Source organism: Camarhynchus parvulus, chromosome 10 (genome assembly GCF_901933205.1).
Source record: "Camarhynchus parvulus chromosome 10, STF_HiC, whole genome shotgun sequence".
Lineage (NCBI taxonomy): Eukaryota > Metazoa > Chordata > Aves > Passeriformes > Thraupidae > Camarhynchus > Camarhynchus parvulus.
The window spans coordinates 8,252,638-8,273,616 of record NC_044580.1 but is presented as its reverse complement, the minus strand read 5'-3'; positions in this window follow the sequence as shown (position 1 = coordinate 8,273,616).

Below are 20,979 nucleotides of genomic sequence, written 5' to 3'. Positions count from 1 at the left end.
ATAATCTCTTCTCTATTTGGAGCAACTCCTGAACTGATACTCCATAAGCTTTGCATGCTTCCTTAGCAGCTGATCTGTGATGTGCAATTAGATACCAGCTCCAAAGGAGAACAGTGCAGTGTCATCTGAAGTGGTGACTGGTAGCAATGGAAATATAGAAATAGGATGGTAAAAACAAAGAAAGGTTCTGTTTTCCAGAAATACTAATGACCTGTTCTTTTAAAATGCCAATCTAAGCAGACACCTACTCAGTAAGATCATTAAGTTTAATTGCATCAGCACTTGACTAATCAGGCAATAATGCACTGAAAAGTGAACGATTGACTTGTGAGTCATTTATCAATCTCTGTAAGAGAGGAAAATTATTCTCTTTTACAAAGATCTTTTCTGTGGCTGTAATATTCATTCTAGACCAAAAGCAGGTTTTTGAAATATTTTTTCAATGTTTTTCCAAGGGGATTGTGCAAGTCCACTGATGAATGCTAATGTTACACAATGTTTACCCAGGACTAAGCTTGATGGAAATATTAATCAGAAAACATGCAGATTTCCATATTAAAGCTGAAGTTTTTGTAGCAACAGCAGGCCCAGACCAGAAGCTGAAGATGTATGTTTGCCAAGAGAAACAGCAAGATATTGCCAGCAGTAGGTTTGGGGAAAATGGAAGCACAAGAACTGTTTTCAGTCTAGGTCATCTCTCTCCCCTCATCACTGTGTTTACTTCTGAGCAGGTACATCCAGGAGCTGTACCCCAATTACTCAATGCAGTGATCCAGGAAGCCAGGCACCCCATTTGCATAATTTGCATTAATTTCAGTGGAAAGTGAGTGCATAACACTTGGAAGGAGGTGATTGGAGTTTTGCAACGTTGTTTTCCTATTGTTAATGAGTTGATCTATCTTGCAATGATTTCCAACACAGTTGTGTGGAAGTAATTGCACCAAATTAATTGCTGGTGTAACTCCATCTGGTAGGAGTTCACAAAGTTCAGCTTCTGGTGCCTCTGCCAGCCCTGTTTACTTTCGCTGTCCTCCTGCAGCAGCTGGGTCATGGCTTTGCATGCACCAGTTTGGTGGCACATCCAGCCAGCTCCTGCCCCTCAGGCAGCTCCCGCCTTTGCAGCAGGACTCAGCTCACAGCCTCTGCCCTCCCGTGCCTCCCCTGCTACCAGAGCTTGTACCAAAGTGCTGCTGACTGAGTTTGCACGGCTCTCTGCAGAGCTGCCATCCCTGTCAGCCTGCCAGAAAGGCCTTGGACTTGCCATTTTCAGGCAGGGCTCATCCTCTGTCACATTAGTACCCATTTTGTAGGGGAGGCCAGCAGTGAGGCAAAGCCAGCATCCCTCCAAAGGGCCAGCTTGTCATACATCTCACCCTGCAGCAAAGCTGTGGCACTGGGGACAAAAACAACACAGGGAGCACGTGCACAACATGTTAAAGGATTGCCAGGGCTACACTGATGGGTTGAAATTACACACAACTTTCCATGGGCCCTGTAAATGAAAAGGATAATTCATTTATGCAGAGAAGCAATTACCTTGCTGGAACAACAAGTCCGACCTATAGTTCCGCCCAAGCTAAATTAAGGCCACAACTCCTACTAGACTTATGAGAGCAGGGCAGGAAAGTAGCACATTGTTAAATACGAGGCAATATTTAATGTAACCCCATGCCAGGTTTACAAGAGAAGCCATGTATCATTTACTAAAGCAGTCAGTGAGTGGGGCTTATTAGGTAAATGTCAGAGCTGTGGAAAACTGCCATGGTCTCCTTCTAAAAATTTTAATCACATCGTTATTAGCCACAGTCCATCTAATTTATTCATGGCCATTTAGTGGCCTATACTATGTGTTAATAGTAAAGTCTGAATGGAAATGGCACTGAACAGAATGTGCTGCACATAGTCATCAGGACTGTTTTTTTTAAACACAGAAATGTGAAATATACGCAGATTCAGGTTTAAGTGGCTTCAAATTTTGTGGGTTTATTTTTCTTAATTTTTTTAACATTAAAATATTCCATAAAACTCCACTCATGAGCTGCTGTCCTATAGTATAGTGAAGAAGTATGGTGAAGTATAGTGAAGAATACTGTGGCTCACCTCACTTGTTGGCAGTTTATGAGAGTCCTGGACCCAGCTCCACTTTCTTCATATACCAAATTTCCTTAGTGCACACAAAGCCTCTCTCACCCCAAGCATAGTGCTTGTAAACTTTACTGTACTTGAAGGAGACCAATTGCTCTTTTCAGGAGTTTGACATCCTCAGAGTGAGAGCATAATAGCAACTATAGCAAAAAAAACAAAAAAAAAGGCACATTAAAGCTGAATACTGAAAGTTCTGATTGTGCTTCACTGGGTGAAAATAAATATATACATGTATATAAATCTCTGTCATCAATAGTGAAATCCTTGGTCATACATAAAGGTCAACTCCTCTTCACACAGAAGCAGCTAGAATTTCAACTCAGGCTATGCTGGGTAGAACTTTCTCTCCTACTTTCACACCAGGTCAATTATAATTTCAATCCTTACAGTTGATTTGTTCCCATGTTGCATAACATTATTTGGATGGAAAGGGAAGCTTATATTCATTCAACAATCTCAAACAAAGCCAGTAAAGTAGAGTACATATACTAAAATAAATGAAATTGCAGAAACTTATTAAATTGCTCACCTTTGGATGTCAATTAGAACTCATAACCAAGACAGAGCAGCATACACATTTATAGTGAAGTCAATACTTCCTTAATTAGGCTGGATATTTTTTTAAAACTACCAATACAGTTGGAATATTGTAGCTTTATCTGTGCTCATATTGCTTTTGGCTCCTTCTGAATTTCTTGGTTAATTTATTTCCCCTTAAAGTTGTTTGACTGAGTTTCTTTCTTTACACAAAACATAAGCAGCTTCAGTGCCTGGAAAACACAGAGCCTGATTGTTCTTACACCAGTGCAAATCAGCAGTGATGCCGCCGGTCCATAGAATTACAGCAACGTAAAGATGACGCCAGAGAGAGAGTAATCAGAGCCCTTGTTTCAAAGTTAATTTAATTGGTTTTGTTTCAAAAAACAAAAGATGAGCACAGAGCACATTTGTTCTCTTTCTCAACAGAAATGTCAAAGAATCACTGTGGTTTTGGCATCTGGTCTGTGTGGGATTTGCACACACGGATCCCGTTTCAAAAGCAGGGTCTAGTCACAACCCATCATGCTAAGGGGCCATTTCCTCAATGCAGTTGTAAGGAAGGGGAGGGTTTTACTCCTCTTCCTTTGCTGTCATTGAGGCTGCTTTTTCCACTGTCCAGAGCCAGTAGCAAGCTGCCATCAGCTGTCAGCAAGGAACACGTGGCACATTTAAAGCCACTGCCCAGCTTTGATTCACCAAGTCACTCTGCACATTTAATGCTTCAGATTTTTCTTTGGTAGGAAAGAACATTGTAAGACTTGTAATATTTTCCCCTCTTTACATAAATAGATATATTACTTATGAAAAGGGGATTCTGGTTTGCCTTAGGAGGCTGCTATAGATCACAGCATCTTTAGGAATGTTGTAACTTATGGTAGGTACCTTTCTGACATAAATAATGCACAGTTGCTTTTCTCTGCATCCTCTACATCTCTGGTCACTGTAGCAATGAATCTTCATCACTGTTTTGCTATCAGCCTTCTAGATTCACCTCCCTTATGTTTAAAAATCTGGAAGCCAGGTCCTCACTGCAGAGGAGCAGGTGGCAGCCGTCCTAGCCAAAGCGCGTTCAGCCGTGCATGGCAGAGGTAAGGGGCAGCTCGGGCACAGAGAGTGCTGCCAAGGCACCTGGGGAGTGCCACCAGCCCTGCCCCAGTGTGCCAAGCACGCACAGACTGCCACACTGTGGGACCACCCCTGCTGGTGACACACTCCTGCAGCCTCACAGGGGCACCCACAGGCTTCACTCACCTGGCAGCAGCCCCAGGTGCCTGTAGGGCATTAGCAGGGATTAAGCCTGCATTTATTACACAAGTCAGAGCCACATGACCTGATTGACGTGCCCTGCCCCTCCATCAGCTGTCCTTTGGAACTTCTGATGGAGGGATTGAGAAATTACATCCAAATTGAGGGGCTGGCCTTTTTTGCATAGTTACTCAAACACCGAAAGTGCTCAGGGTAGAAGCTACAGCATATGTTGAAAAGAAAACCCAGATATTTCCTCCCACTTCCCCAGGGTGAGGGAAGATTTATTTTCAGGGGAAAACACAGTAAATTACAGATGAGAAGAAGCTGCTGAATCTAGACACAAGAGTAAAACTGATCAGCTCTGGTCAGACACTGGTGGGCCCCATGGCCTCCCAAATTCTGCTCTTACCCCTTCCAATTGCTGGGAATTGCCAGTGCAGCAGTGCCCTCAGAACTGTGCATACGGAGACTCTCAGGGAGGCAGGTGTGCTTTTTTCCTCTCTTGGTGGAAGCTAAACAGCATTTCATCCTTCTCGAGGATCTGCGTGGAGCTCCCAGGCCATGCACCACACCAGCTATCATAAAGCCAATCTTTGCTGAAACAGAGGAAAGCATGACTGAACATCTGCCTAGCACATGTGGAAGCTACAGCTCTAAAGGATGCTGGGAGATGTATACACACAGAAATGTAGTTTGGCTGTAAAATTCCTCCACCTTTGTCTCCAACCCAGCAGGCAGAGGGGTGGTGGGCACTGCTGTCCCAGCTGAGCCCTTCCCCTTTGCCCCAGGACAGCCCTGGGGTGACACACACTGTGTTTCATGCCAGAGGACTTCAGGGAGGCTGACCTGGCAGAGGAGATCACTGCCCGGTGTGGAACACTGGCTGCTTTATGCACAGGGGTGAGAAAGGCAGTATTTACCTACTGAAAAGCTGGAGTTTAATTATTTATTTTTCATGGCACGTAGAGGCTCTGTTGAGTAATGAGACTCCATTGTGTGCCAAGTGCAGCAGACATCGAAGAGGAAATATTATTTCCATGAAGAGGCTGTATCCTGGAAAGGCAGGGCACAAACACATAAACAGAGAAAGGAGTTGCCAATGGTCATACTTTAAAAACTTAAACAAACAAACCAATCGCTCATTCATTAATTGCTATTTTTAATTTTTCACATAATTTAGAGATTTGTTAAAACTCATTTTCATGGTAATAATTTTATTAATTAAATACACAGTAAACATAAAAATGCCAAAGGAATAGCTATGATTTTTGATGCTTACTTTGTGGTAATTTAAGTACTGTCATTGAAAGAAAACAAAAATAGGGAAAAACATAAAAACATTAAGTTTAGCCAGAACACAATGTTCAGAACTACAGGCAGGAAATGAGGATTCACAGCAACTACCTGTGAAGAGCTTCATATTTTCAATCTTAATAATATAAATAAAATATATAAATATTAAATACAATAAGATAAATGCATTCTATCTGGGAGACAGTTTGAAGTGGCATTTTTCACTCACTTTGAGTGTCTGTTTTTGCAGTCATTAGAGTATACTTGTATTTCAATGCATGAAAAGACAAAGGTTAAAAATATCCAAAATACCTGTGTTAGCTGTACTGAAATCAGTGAACCTTAAGGAAAATGTGTGTTGCTTGCAATACTCTGTCCTGAGCAGCACTTTCCACATGTTTAAATGCAGAAGCACAATGAGAGGGTTTTTAAAAGCTCCACCCTGCCCTAACCTCGTGCTGGCTTCACTTGATGGCCTCTCCTTGGCAGCAGTTCCCTTGTCTTCTCTTAACTCCAGCTGCCTCTGAGGTCAGCTCCAGATCCTTCTCAATCTAATGAAGAAAATTTGAAGTAAGAGAGCAGTGTAAGAGTGCAGTTTGCTAATTTACCAAAGATCAGAAAAACTGAAAAGGGAATAGCAAAGGCCATAAAAAACAATGAGGAGCGAAAAATAGATCACTGGAGGAGCAGCCCCTTTCCTGTTGTGCTCTGAAGACACACAGAGTCTTCCACTGTCTGGTTTTACACTAAAATGCCTTAAAACCTCTGATTTTTCCATCTGTTCAAGCTTGGATTTGTCATCAGGTGTTAGCAGATTACATGGACCACAAGTCTCCTAAACAGCCTCTTTTGGTTTATATACATTAATTGATCCTGCTGTCAGCCAGAGGGAGATGCATCACCAGCAGGATAATATATAAAGCTAAGTGCTGTCTTGCTAGGGAGTGTAGAATAATATTCTGATTTTTATAGCACCTTCTCCCTAAAGCCCTCAAGGCACTTTACAAGGAAGATTGAATTAAGCTTGTCAGCATTCTGTATGGGAAGTAAATATTTCTTTTCTATGGTGGAGAAGGGAAACTGAGGCATTGATATTAAGTCCCCAGCAAAGGATTTCACTTCATGCTTCCCAGCCCCTTAAACTCCTCACATGATTTAATTAAGCACATACTCAAGTGATTTGCTGGAATAGTGCCTAAGAAAAATGCTACAACCACACTGCCAATTCAGACTGCAGCTGAGAAAACACCCTGGGTTCTCCATCACTCATTCTGAAACAAGAACTTCTTTAAAATCTGCTGTTTCTCCTAAAATTAAGATGACATCTTTTGAGTCCCACCTACATGGTGCAGCTGCCCGAGCCTGGGTGAGTCCCAGGACATGACATCCCTGGAGACTGCTGGGTCTCAAACCTGCTCTCTGGGGTCTCCTCAGTCCTGCCTTACCTCTGATCAGACAGATGAGCCTTTCCATCTCCAGTCTGGCTGTTGAAGGGACAAACAAGACCTTTGGTTCTCCTTAGGGCTGGAACTCAGCTGAGGGCCTGTGGCATCCCCTTGGGGAGCAGCATGTGCACTCTGTACCCAGCACCACAGAGCTTCTGGCTGAAATCCTTAAAGATCTGGCAGCAAACCTACATCCAAGGAATGCTCTATCTGCTCTCCCTCCCCTAAAGGGTCTAGTGGCTAACTGCAGAAGCCTGGGGGGTTGTGGAGCTGCAGAATTTACAGCTCTGTCTTCATCTCACATGCTGTCACCCTTCCCCATCACGCCAATGACCACACTAAGAGCCAAATAAAGTGAACTTGTTTCTGTCCCCTATTGCACATGACTTCCTGCAATTTAGAGTTTGCCAAGTGAGGCACAATGTAAAAAATTAGTGAAACATAAGAAAGGAGCAATCTAAAGTGCTTCCAAGGTCAAGTGCTTTGGAAATGCTGGGCTATATAACTCTCCAGGGATTTAAAATCTGGGTTTAATGCATATCCTCATACCAGTGACCCTCTATAAGCAAACCTGACATCAAAACAACCCTTTAAAATGAATACATAGATAATATATCATTACTAACACTATATACACTCTAATTAAAGAGATAAGGAACATATAATTTCTGTTAGAGGTGAATGAGCTAATTACTCTAGGTAGGTCTCTTTCAGAAGTGAGTGACACTGAAAAAGCTGCCGACACCCAGCTGATGCAAAGCCCACTAAAATTAGCTGAAAGACTGATGGGTCACAGTCAGCCTTGCTCTGGCCACTAATTTCTCCCTCCAGAGGTTCATGGAAACCTCCATCAACCTGAGAAAACTATTATTAACCCCAAATGTTAATGTCATTCAATAAACTCCCCAATATCACTGCACTGATTTACAATCAAAAAGAATTGCAGTTGATAGAATTTGGCATGTCTTTTGTGCCTTCTGGTTCTGAAGTTTTTAAGGATTACCACCATGGCGTTTTTTCTGACTTTCATTGATAAAAGCAGCATCCCAAGTGAAAGTTACAGTTCTCCCTCTGGCCAGTGAGGCTTTAGGGAAAGAATAGATTTTGTGGGACTTCTGATAAAACTGGAAGCAGGCAGTCACATTAATTTGAAGGCAAGTTGCTCCTTTGAGCAACCAAAAAAGGATTTCAATGGAGAAGGAGAGGTTTGGGAACAGATCAGGGGCTGGGGTCAGCCCAGCACCCCATGGGATTGCTCTTCAGCCAGGCTTGTACTTTACAGCCTTTGAAACCCCTATGAACAGAATATTGGGCCACCATTAGGGATGTAAACTCATTGCAAAAGGTTCCACACCTGAATCAGAGCAGTCCAGCTCATTCCAGCTGTGCTCTGTGGCAGAAGCCTGCTGAGATGCCTGCTGTACACCCAGCCCTTTTCCTGGGCTGGCTGCAGAGCTGGGCCTGGCCTTACAGCCCCTCCCTCCACCCCCCTCGTGAATCCCCTGTGTGTGAGCCCTGCCCCAGGGTGGCTGCCCTGCCTGCCCAGCACCCCTGGGCCCCTGGACAGTGGGAGCATCAAACTGGGAAGCAAGGGTGGGGAACACACCTGGGGCCACCTTGCTGTCAGGTGTCCAGCATGGGAGCAACGGCTTCACTGAGCAATGCCTTTGGCAGCACCTGCAGCCTGGCTGCAAGGGGCAGAGGGGAGCCCAGCTGTTGTCAGCTTATCACAGGGGTTCCACACTGCTGTCCCCTTATCACAGAAGTTCCATACCTTCTTGGTGTTTCTCATGGGCAGCTCCTCAGAGCACTGACTCTTTCTTCTTCACAAAGCAGCCAACTGAGTCCAGCTCCCCTCTCACCCAGCCACCCCACTCTCTTATAGCACTCTGCTTCTCATTGGTTACAGCTGTGGCCTGTTAAAGTCAGGCCTGCTCCTAATCTTTGCTAATTGGCCCAGCTGCAACTCCCTAGGGGTGAGATTACTTTCTACACTATCTTTATTTTCTTATATTCTATCCCCCTACACCCAGCACTTGGATTTCCTTGCCCATGTGCCAAGGGCCTGATGCACAGCCCAGCAGAGCCATGGGATCTCCTTAGGCCCAGAGACCCAACTCTTTCTGCCTAACCCCATGAATCAGGCCCCAGAGTGTCTAATTCCTCACCAACACTCTGGATATTTGTGCTTTCACCTGCTGCCTTTGCTGCTTTTGCCTTCATCATTACCTGCACCACTTCATCTGCATGCCCCTGGTCAAAATGAATATGCAAAATGTCCTTGCACCTTTTTAAACCACAGGGGCAAGGGCTACACAGAAAGGAAAGACAATGGCTTTTCCTTCTTGTGTCAAGGAACACTTTCAGCCACCTTTTTCCTTGGGGCTTTCATTCAGAGTATTTTCTGAGTGGATTTCTTATCTTGTGTACAAACTTTGGGACTCCAGTGATCCAGACAAACCGGGTGACTGAAATGACTCCTGCTGGTAGCTCCACGCAGCCTGTAATCCTCCAAGGGGACAGATCACCAGAAACCCGTGATTTATAACCTTACATCAGGGAATGTAACCTTGGCTCTCAGCAGAGGCCCCGAGGAGCCCCCCAGGCTGTGATGGGCAGAAGATGAGCCCAGGGTTTGGGGTGCTGGCTTTTCACAGCGACACTAACCCTGTGCATTCCCCCATGCATTAGCATTTCTACAGAACTCGATGCTTTTACTTTCTCTCTCCACCCCTTGCCTGGGCCCCCCAGCTCAGGTGTGTGCTGGGCAGTGCCCAGGGCTGCTGCCCAGCCCCTGAAGCCCAGCAGAGCAGCCCCAGCAGCCCGGGGTGTCTGTGCACCCCAGCATGGCCAGGCTGTGCTGGGAGCTCAGCACTGCGAGTGGCTGCTGCTTTCCAAAGCAAATCAATGGCTGGCTTTCTATTTCCAGTGGCTGCTAAGAATATGACAAATTTTCTCTTATTCCTACAAATCCAGCAACCGCATAGTCTTTCACTACCATAAAGAGTAAAAAAAGATATCCAATTCGGGATTTAAATTAGATCCAGGAAACCTCTGCTGTCTTTTCCAGTCTAAAAGGCATTTTTAAAATAAATGACAGTTTGAATGTGGCTTTACAGTCCCAAACTGCAGCCTTAGATCTTTCTTTAGAAGTGTCAAATTTCATGGAGGTTTGCTTAAAGGGGAATTACTGAAGTTATTTGTGTTTTTTTAGTGACATACCTAACTGGAGCCAGGATTTGTCCAGATGGGTGCAAGTGGAGGGTTGCAGTGAGCAAGCAGGAGGGCTCCCTGTGGGCAGAGCAGGGAGAGCCCAGCTCAGCAGCGCAGCCCTGTGTGCTGTCTGCTCTGCTCCAGCTGGCTGGGACACAGCCATGGGGCACAACCTCAGTGCTGCAGCCTGGCTGCTGCTGCGTCATCTTCCTTCTCATATTTGATTTCTTTCTGTTGGTAGTGTATGAACATTTTTCTCAGATGAATTTAGAAGGTGGTCAGTGGGCTGGGGAAGCTTCAGGATTTCATTCTGCCACTCATTGGGAAATTTTCACAGTTCACTCAAAAAATCTGCTTTGCTGAAATAAACAATGCCTCACCCCTAATTTGAACAGCTAGAGACCTCTGCAGAATTACATGTGCTCAACCTGAGCCTGAAATGACACTGCAGTCTGTCCTGCCCGCTTTTGTGTTCCTGCAAATGATTTAATATTTTGCCAATGCAGTAAATCAGAAAACCTTCCTACAGTGCAAGTTCATCCAAACTGCTGCTCACCTGACAGCAGGTCTTATTCTCATTCTTAGACCTTTGCAAACCAATGATTTGCTTGGAACCTCTTTCCAATACACTCAGATATTTTAATTACTTTATTTGATACTAAATCTGTTTTACAAGTGATTGGGAAAGAAGAATTAAGCAACAGTATCCCAAATCCATATTAAAATTGCAACGTCCCTTGTAGTGTCTGAAGCACTTGCAGACAACTGAAGGTTTTCAGAGCCTGCAGAGCAGCATGTGCTTGTTCCTACATGGAATTTCCCTAATTCCTCAATCAATTACCTGGGAAAAGCGGCCATTTTAATCAAAACCCTAAGGGTAGATGAAATCATGAGAAAACAGGAGCTTTATTGCAATGGATATTGACTGTAACTCATTAAGATGTTAAAGTATTGACATCCCGTTTGATGAGAAAAATGTCTGATAGCGAGTGTACATAACTGTGTTCAGAGAATGCCAGCATCAACACATCATAATGAGTAACTAATGATGTCTGTGGCCTAACGAGGTGATTAAAGCAGTATCCTTTGATCTATGTCACTGACTTGATTTAATGCCAGCCTGAGATTGAATCTCCCTGCACCACTGGGGAGATTCAAGTAATTTGAGTAATTCACTCGGCCTGTCCCTGCATCACCAGGGCTGTTTGTGATGAACACAGTCCCTGCTGGCTCAGTCACCCCGGGCAGCACACACTGCCAGGGAGGAGGCCACTGCTCCTGCCAGCCCCTTGCAGGAGCCTCACACAACCTCCAGCCATGGCCATGGGTCTTCCTTGTGCCCCACAGTGCTCTCACTGCACTGGCAGCTTTTGGAAGCATCCTCCACCAAGCAAAGCTCAAGTGAGATGTTCTGATACCCTTCACCCAAGCACAGCAGGCAGGAGCCCCGCTGTGCTGAAACACAGGGCTTTGTGCCAGGCACGTGCTGAGCATCCCATCCAAGCCACTGTGCTTGTCCAGCAGGACAACAGCTCAGTACCTGTTCTTTGGGACAGCAAACAGCATGCCAAGAGCCCAGGCCACAGGTGACCCCAGAGGCACAAAACCTTTGACCAGGTTCACCAAGTGGTGTGGCCTGGCCAGCCTATAGCCTGTTCCCAACAGTGATACTCCTGCTCACCCTTCCCAGGGCAGGGGATTGCTAACCCTGTCACACACAGCACAGCAGCTCCTCAAGCAGCCCCTCCTGCCTGTGTAGACAGACCTTGGCTGAGCAGGGTTGTCCTGGGGAGGCAGCTGTAAAGTCTGGGGTTGTATTTTCTTCATGAGGCATGAGCATGGCCACCCTCAGCCAGGCCAAGGGTTCATTTCTGAGATACAGGGACAGCTGGGTGCCCAGGGCAGAGCACACAGGCTGGGTTGGCATTCCTTGGTACTCTCTCTGCTGCCAACCACTTTCAGCTGATAGATATTCTGAGCAGTGTGTGGTTTATGTTTTAGCAGCCACTGTGGATTCATCTCCACTAGGTGCTGATACTTTGCATTGCAGCACTTCTTCCTAATGAAGCCAATAACAGGGAATAATTTTCCCTCCCAATCATCTTTAACCTTAAGTGATAATTAGTACTGAAATCATAACTGAGACTCAGATTCTGGGCATCTCCCTTGGGCAGGAAATTGCTTTGCTTGATGAATAGACCCTTTTTTACAAAGGGCTTTTTCCTGTACATAAATAACTGCGCTGGCTCCTAGATGCACGGGTGTGATACTGCCACCTCCATCCAAACAGGGATTGTCACAAGGGAGAATAATGCCCCCCCTGCCCTGGCACAGGGGCTGGGCACTGTGCAGCCTCCTCCCCCCCAGCAGTGCCCTAAAAGGAAGAAAATTGCTCAGGACTTGTCCAGGTCCTGTCTTCAGGCAGCCCCAGCACCTCCACCCTGCATCCCTGCTGGGCCCCCATCTGTGCTGCAGAGACAGGCCCAGCTGCAGGCCCCAGCAGCAGCACATCCCTCCAGCTCTGTCCCCTGCCTCATTACCCACCTCCCCTCTGCAGCCCTGCTGGAGGCTTTTAGCATTTATTGGTAATTTATAACATTGACAGCAGCACTGCCTCATCACACACAGGGCACCTGAGCCATGACCCAGAGCTTCCTCCCCCACACACAAACACAAAACCCTAAAGAGCTCAAACCTGAACACAAAGCAGCCCATATTCCCCCAAACACACCAGATTCCCCTTACCAGGCACAGCTCCTCTGGCTGGGCAGCAGGGGCCAGCTCAGGCAGCCTTTATTGCCCTGGCTTAGCCACACACACAGGCTGCAGCTGTGCACCACCCCTGCTGCCCCAGCTGCCACCAGGGTGGGTGAAGGCAGGGTCCAGCTGCTGCTGCTGTCACCCCCCAAAAGCGTCTGGGTGCAACTGAGGCAAGAGCCACTCCTCTCCCTGTCCTGGGTTTGCACTGCTCCGCTCCCCTTGCATTCTGCCAGCGCTCAGAAAATAAAATTTGTGCAGCTCATTTGGGTGTTTGGGTTGTGGGCTTCTGTGAAAAGCCCAGCTCGCTCCCCTGAGCGTGCTGGCATAAGTGGTGCACACACCAGAGTTAAATAGAGCTCCTAAATAAAGTTCTAACTTGATGAAGTAACTGGGAAGCTGTGCAGGCTCCTGGGCACCCCAGCTGGCCCTGCCTGTGACTGGCCTGGCCCTGCAGCGTGGGCTGGGAGGCCAGGGGTGCCCAAGGACATGGGATGGGTGCACCCAGGGACACGCTCCTGGGCAGAGATTGGTGACCAAAGTGACTCATGTGAGAAGGAAACAAGGGACAAGGTGTGGAGGGAGGTCACAGCAAGGGGCCCTGCTGTGGCTGTGACAGGCTCTGCCCACATGCTGCCATTGTTGTCCCTGGCCCATGGGATGAGAACCTGGCAAACATTCCCCATGTCTGCCTGGTGTGCTTCAACCCTTGTGGCATCTCTGGATTTTTTTTTTAGAAAAAGCATTTTCTGTGTCCCCTGGTCTGCCAGGTGAGGGTGAGCACAGCTGGAGCCCTCACCTTGCACTGTGGCCCTGGCCAGCACCATCCCATGGAGACAGTGACTGAGCCAGCTGAGTTATCCCAGCATGATCTGCAGATGAACAAATCCCAGAGGCTCTCCTGCTGGCTTGGAGGACATTTCTGGCCTCCTATTTCCCCTCTGCCTTTGTGCTTGCCCTGCACAGGGGTTCCTGGTGATGCTTTGGTTTCTGACCTGCTCTTGGGACACCAAGCCCGGGGGAGGCCTCCGAAGGGATGTGCTCGGTGCCTCTCAGCTTAGCAGTAAAAAGAAATTGCACATCAGGGCACAGGCTGCAGGCATTCCAGAGATAAAATACTGTCAGCAGAGCCCAGGCCATCCATCAGAATAAATGTAGCTGATGCCATGATTTATGGGACAACGATGAAGGTTTAATCCTCCTCTCAGCAGTGCAACCTGATTTGCCACAAAACCCTGTTAAATTTTGTGGCGCACGCTTCATCACTTCATTAGGAGATAGAGAGAAAATGGTTCAATGCATTCCTGAATCTTTTATGGCTGGGACTCTCCTCCCACCACTCCCGAGTGATGGGTAATCTTTCTGATCAGATCCCCAGGAAAAGACCCCGTGGGATTACAGAGAGCGAAGGCATTAACAACAGTGACAGGAAAGGAATACAATATCCCTTTAAACAATTAAATATTGATCCTGCAGGCCTGGGGTGGACTCCATCACACAAAAGGAAACACCTCTGTGAATTAGTTTGGTGACATCCATACCCTTAGATGATATAAAGGAAACCAAGATTATTTGCTTCACTTATTTTTCTTAATGTTTTTCCCTCAATTAGAGAAATGTATCCGGTATGAGCCTCGCTCGCCTCTCCGACACTTGGCACTCATCCTTCCAGAGCCCACCGTGATGGGATGGGATGGGGTGGGATGAGATGGGGTGGGATGGGGAGGGCCTGCTGGGGGCAGGGGCTGCACAGCTGCGTGGATAGAGGGAAGAAGACAGTGCTGGGAAGCCTTAGGTGCCCTTCCATGTGCCCTCCTCTCTTACATCCCCCCACCCCAGGGATGTCCCTCCCCGGGTCCCACCCGTGGGGCTCCCCTGCTCCCCTTGGCTCAGCCCAGCGCCTTGGGGCTGTGCACGGAGAAACAAAAGAAGGCAAGAAATGTCTAAATTTAAAGTGCTGGAAAATCCAACCTTTTATTTACTACATTTTTGTGACTACATAAACGCTGAAACATTGTAACGCTGAAACATTGTAACACTGAAAAGCATGATGACATCATCACTTGCTTTTTTCTTTTTTTTTTTACCTTTTTCTCTTTTTTTTGTTTCTTTTTTTTTTTTTTTTGCTTAGCAAACACAGCAGATGATATTGCACGGCATAAAGTGAGAACAGTAGCAAAGCTTAAAAAAAGTAACTTAAGGAAATCTTAACGCAGTACAGGAGATACTCATACCCAACCCAGGGCAATGCCTAGCGCACTGCACTTGTCATCGCTACACACAAAAATACAGAAGAAGCGCTTGACTAAGAGAGAGAGTGAGGAAATATCAGCAATCAACCGTAATTAGGTACAATAATCACTTAGTCTGAAATGCAGATGCAACGCATAAACTACTGCTGCTTCCTAATGGGCGAACTAAAGATGGCAGCAAAGGGCTTTAGCAAAATCTTCGCTTCGTATTCGTTATTTCTCTTTTTTTTTTTTAATTTCCTTTTTTTTCTTTTTTTTTTTTTTTTTTTTTTTTTTTTTTTTTTTTGGTTTTGTTCCGTTGCTCTGGAAGAATTCCCGCTTGCTCTGGGAAGGTTTCCTAGCCCTGCGGAGCTGGGACCGGTGATTGTCTCAGGCGCCCTCTCTGCGGCGGGGTCCCCAGGCAAGGCAAGGCACAGGCAGGGCTGTACCCCGCGTTCCCCCTGCAGAGCCAACGCGGCCCCACGGTGAGGATGCGGTGAGTGCAGCGAATGCAGAACATTCCGTGAAAAACCAAACTAGCGGGACGGGACAGGAAAGCGCGGCTCCCTGAGCACGGTGTGCCCAGTGCTCGTGGCTCATGCTGATTCACAGACTGTAATACTTCGCCTCCCCCTCCCCGTGAAGCAGAATCATTGCACAGCGTTAGCTCCTGTAGTAAAAGCAGACACTGAGCCAATGCCTGCCAACAGATCATTTAATGATCCTTCGTTTCAGAGCATCTTTATTGCCCCATTTCAATACTTGAAGTATAAAAATGTACCTAGAAAGTGTAACTTCCACCAAAAGCTCAGCCCCTGCCCTTGTCCCTCCCTCCCTCAACCCTTTCACTATCCCCTCAGAGGAAAACAAGCTACACCTGGGGCTCAGTTACTGCACGGGACAGGAAACATTTACAGCCAGCACAAACCGTGTCAGTACACAACGTTTGGTTGAACCAGACTCCAGTCTTTATGCAAAATAAACCACAAGTGAGTGGCATCCTATTCTCTGTGCGTGATGCCATCATCAGCTTTGCAGAAGTAGCATTGTCATTACCCTCCCTTTATTTTTTGCTTTTCAACTCTGAGCTGCCTTGTCCTCCCTGGAGCTGCAGGGCTGCCAGGGCAGCTCTGTTCCCTGTGCACTCGCTCTCAGCTGGGGCACCCCCTGAGCCTGGCAGAAGCTGCAGCTTCCCCGGGGACCCAGCTGTGCCCCAGGGACCCCATCCCATCCCCAGGCAGCCCTGCCTGGGGACCAGGTGACCTGGGGTGGCCCAGGGTGACCTGGGGTGGCCCTGAGCCCCCCGGAGCCATCCCATCCCTGCCTGCAGCCCTGCCTGGGGACCAGGTGACCTGGGGTGGCCTGGGGTTGTTCTGAGCCCCCCGGAGCCATCCCATCCCTGCCTGCAGCCCTGCCTGGGGACCAGGTGACCTGGGGTGGCCTGGGGTGGCCCTGAGCCCCCCGGAGCCACCCCATCCCATCCCATCCCTGCCTGGGGAGCAGGTGGCCCAGGGTGGCCAAGGGTGGCCCCGAGCCCCCCGGAGCCATCCCATCCCATCATCCTGCCTGGGGGCAGGGGCCCAGGTGGCCAAGGGTGGCCCCGCGCCCAGCGCGGCCCCGCCCCAAAAGAAGCCCTTCCGTGAGCAAGGTTTCCAGATTCAAGCCAGCTTTTCTCCCGAGGCCCAAGGTTTCCAGATTCAAGTCAGCTTTTCTCCCGAGGCCCAAGGTTTCCAGATTCAAGTCAGCTTTTCTCCCAAGGCCCGCGCCCGCTTCTTGCTTGCGCTACCCGTGCGAATGGCGAAGGAAAATAAAAACTCAGCAAAATCTCTCACAAATGCCAGTGCTTTTTAAACATTAAACGACTTTTAAATTCTTTGGATGTGCAGGTCTCACCCACAAAGCAATCTTTCTAGAAAAAGACAAATAAATTAAAGAAAAAACACGCTAATAATGCCTTTCTGCTTTCTAAGTGACAAAAGTACTACCTTGAAACACTCATTTTGGCATGTACAAGTTGGGGGAAAGGGAGGCCTGGGGGGTAACCTGGCAGTGTTTGTAACACGGGTGGAAGTGCATGCCAAGACAAGGCTGAAGATACACCCTGCAGTCAAGAGAAGCACTCTCCTTCAGTTCATCTCAGCATCAAGAATGAAAAGATTGTAACATAAAGCTTTGGCCATTTTTGAATCTACTATATACAATTTTTTTTTTAAACTACATAGTCATAAATTAAAGCAGTGATTAAATAAGTGTATACAAAATGTAATTAAATTAAAAGTCACAGCACATTATAGAGAAAAAATAGGAACCATTTATCACAGCAGAGAATATTCTTTTTTACCCTGTGAAAAGAACATCGACTAGCAAACACAAAGCATCCTAGCTGAAACAAAAGTAATTGAAGCCATGTTTCCCTTTCTTGCATTCATTGCAAACAGTGATCTTTACCCACTTTGAAACATTCCCAGGAATAAGATCTTCCTTGAGTACAACAGAGAAGTTCTGCCAAAAAAAAGGAAAAAAAAGAAGAAACCCAAACCCAAACCAAACAATATAAAAGGAATATACAAACAAAACAACCCCTACAAAATAAATAAGAATTATAAAGCTTTTTTTTTAAGTAACCTTAACAATTATCAAACTAGTAAGTTCTGCCTTATCACATAGACTCTCTATACAACATAACCCTAAAGATTTATTACTATGAGGTATTTGGAGGAATTGGTAAAAGCGATGCACGGCCTGTCTGGGCTCAGGGACTCAAGCTGCTTTGGGGGAAAGAAGAGGGAACCTTTGGTTTGTCAGCAAGAAAGTGGAAAAAAACATTTTCCTTTGGTATCAAAGAAAGTTTCATTGCATGGTTGCACGGCAAAAAGCACCACGGTGAAGAATTATTCCTTTTTTTCATTAGTGGCCTTTCTAACAGGCTGAGGTATTCAAAGAGTATAAGGTGAGAGATAAAGAGGTCAACAGCGGTTTAACACTTTGGTTCAAGCAAGGCACTCGTCCTATGAGTTTACAAAGTTTGCAACATGTTTGCCAAGAGCTTTATTATTATTATTATTATTATTATCCTTATCATCGTCAGTAGTAGCAGTTGTAGCAAGAGAAGTATTCATAAGGTTATTAGCATTACCACTAAGAATGAAGACAAGGTTACACACTGAGTGAAGGTGAGGAAGGGGGTCAGGGGATGGGGGTAAGAAGGAGGATGAGTTCCCTTTCCAGACCAAGGCCGTGCATGAAAAATCTTTGGTATTCTTTGGTATCATCAATGTGATTAAAATCACCAATGGAAATCGAGTGAGGTAGCGTCTTTGGTTCACACTATAAATAGTAGATCTTTACACACTTTTTTTTTTTTTTTTTTTTTTTAACACGTGGAAGTAGCTATTCCTTACCTTTTGCTTCTTTGTCTTTAGCAAATAGTTACCAAATGTATTGTAAAGCTAACCACACCACAATAATAAACCAGGAGGCTAAGCAAAGTCTCAAAATTAGCCCCTGGGCCTTTGAATGCACCCAAACGCAGTGAGATAGAAAAGGGTAAGTGCTTTCTCTTTGTTTGCTAAATGCATAGTTTTCATCCCTATGTACAAAGGAGGAGGAAGAGGAGGAGGAGGATAGGAGGAAGAGTAGTAGAAAGAAGGAACGTTTTTGGGGTAAAAATGTCCTGTTTACAACTCAGGTGAGGAGAGGTGTCCTAAGACTCTTTGGTATTAGCTCAGCAGTGTTTGTGAGCCCTCTGGGCAGCAGCAGCCCCGGGGCAGTGCCCACCACCACCGGCCTCTTCCTGACATGCCAGGAGAAGCACGGTGCCAGGGCAGCCCTGGGGCTGCTCTCATGCCAGGCCACCCTGGCTGCCTGGGAATTTGCTCCTGGCCTGGGCTGTGCAGGAACAACTTCCCGAGCAGAAGCCCCGTGTCTGGCTGGCTCTGGTGGGGTTTGCTTTACCTGAGTAAGGAGAGGAGGCTGCAGCCCTGGAGAGCACACAGGGCTGAAGGAGCACTGTGGGGCAGGCTGAAGGAGGACTTTTTTTTTTTTAAGTTTGTTTTGTTTTTTTCCTAGAAATCTAATGATGCCATTTACAATGGGGATGGATGAGGACAGTTCAGCTCTTGGCCAGCCTCCCCCCGTGGGTCACTGCGGTCATGTTTGGATGCAGCCTGTTTGCTGAATGCATGTTCCTAATGCCCTCCTGCCCTTGCAGTCACCTTTGACTGAAGTCCCATCTCCTGATGCTCCCAGACTGTTTTGGGTTCTGCTCCCTCTCCTATTCCTTCCTGGCAGAGTTTTGGATCCTCTTGTCAAATTTGAAACTAATTTCCGTTTTGTCAGGAATGAAATGAGCTGAAAGACTGACACTAACAGGCAGAGACAGGTTTCCTGGGTAATGTTAAATGCAGCATCAGAGGAAACTCCCCCTCAAGGATGCCCTGTTGGGTGATGGCACCAGTCAGAGCAAGGGAGCACCAGGTAACCTGTCCGTGCTTCAGTCGGTGTGGCTGGGCAGTCTGCTCAGAGGTAACACAGCTTTCCAGGTACACTGAGCAGCTCCAGAGTTATTTGCTTCATGTTTTGAAGGAAATTGAAGGGAATTGTGTTCTTTGCCTATTCAGAGTACGAGGTGCATATTGCTCATGGGAAGAGTGGTTTGTTCCTAATGGCTTAGAGAAAACCAAAAGGTTTATATCTACTTAAACAGACATGTAAAAAACCCAAAACACTTAAAATCTACAACTTGTGCATCAGTTTTAGTGTGTGTGGACATGTGTGTGCACGTGTATACATACATACATACACCCCATCAGAATGTGTGTGCATGTACATATACACAGTCCTGCTTAGGGGCTTGCATGTGTGTGTATCAGAGATCCTGAAATTGCATATTGGGTGCAAATTTAATGCTGGTATGAAAGTTCTCTTTGGTTTCAGCAAGTAGTCTATAAAGACAATACAATGGAAATACTAAAAATGCGGCAATGTACTTTGAATTTCCCTGCATTTTTAAATTCTCAAGTTTTAAATAAATAAGGCTTTATTCTCTAAACTATAGGTATGTCACAAAGCAGTGTTTTGCTGGAAAAAACTAAACCTTTAGTTATCACTGTCCTTTACTAACCTTACACTAATGAGACTGCATTCATAAGGTACTTTCTATGTGAGCTTATCAATGTTTCCATGTCAATTATGTCTCCATGGGGATGGAACACTTCATAAGAAAGCTTGCTAAAATTTAAGGTAAGCTAGAGACTCAAAAAAGTCCAGATTAGATGCCATTTTCATAGATAATTGCCTTGTCAGCCTTAAAGTGGATTTAACATACTGAAATGTGGAGAAATATTCAGTGCCAAAAATATTGGGTTTATTTCACTTTATTTTAATAAAGAGATATTTCACCTGTATTCTAAACACTGGGTGGAAATAAACTGTATACCCTGAACCTTGACTAGACCCTGTCCTCTTGGCAAACAACTGGTGCTACAGAAGTTGCTCTGCTTTGGTGTCACTGGTATTTTGAGTGGGCTTCATCCCCCAAACCAGTATCTGCTACTGTTTATAGTGTTTGGATTCTAGTTTACCTTGAATTTTCCTTTGTCTTTTTTTTTTTCCTTAAAAACAAAAAGGTTGGAAGTAAGATTACCTATTTCTAGTCCTTGCATTGGGCCTATACCTGCATATTTGCTTATTTTGGAATTTAATATACCTAGCATAATTACTACAGTAATTTGAAATACCAGTTAGAAATCTAACAGGCACATGTATGGTTCCTAAAGTCTATTTTCCCCTTACATTAAAATTTAATATGCAGATATTTCACGCCTTTCTCTTTAATTTTGTCAGAGTAGGAACGGGATGATTTCTCTCCTATGGGTCTGTTAGCAACAGAGCGTTTAAAGCTTTTCAGCTACAAACTTCAAACTATTTCATGCATTATCCTGACTAAGAGATGAGCAAGAAAGAATGCACGGGACAAAAGCTCAGCCTGCTACACATAGATACAAAGCCACAAAACATCGGGCTGTACCTCGGTGTCACGGGAATTTTGCTCTTGACTTCAGAGAGATCACAATTCCTCCTTCCAAAAGCGCTCCTGAGCTCCCCTT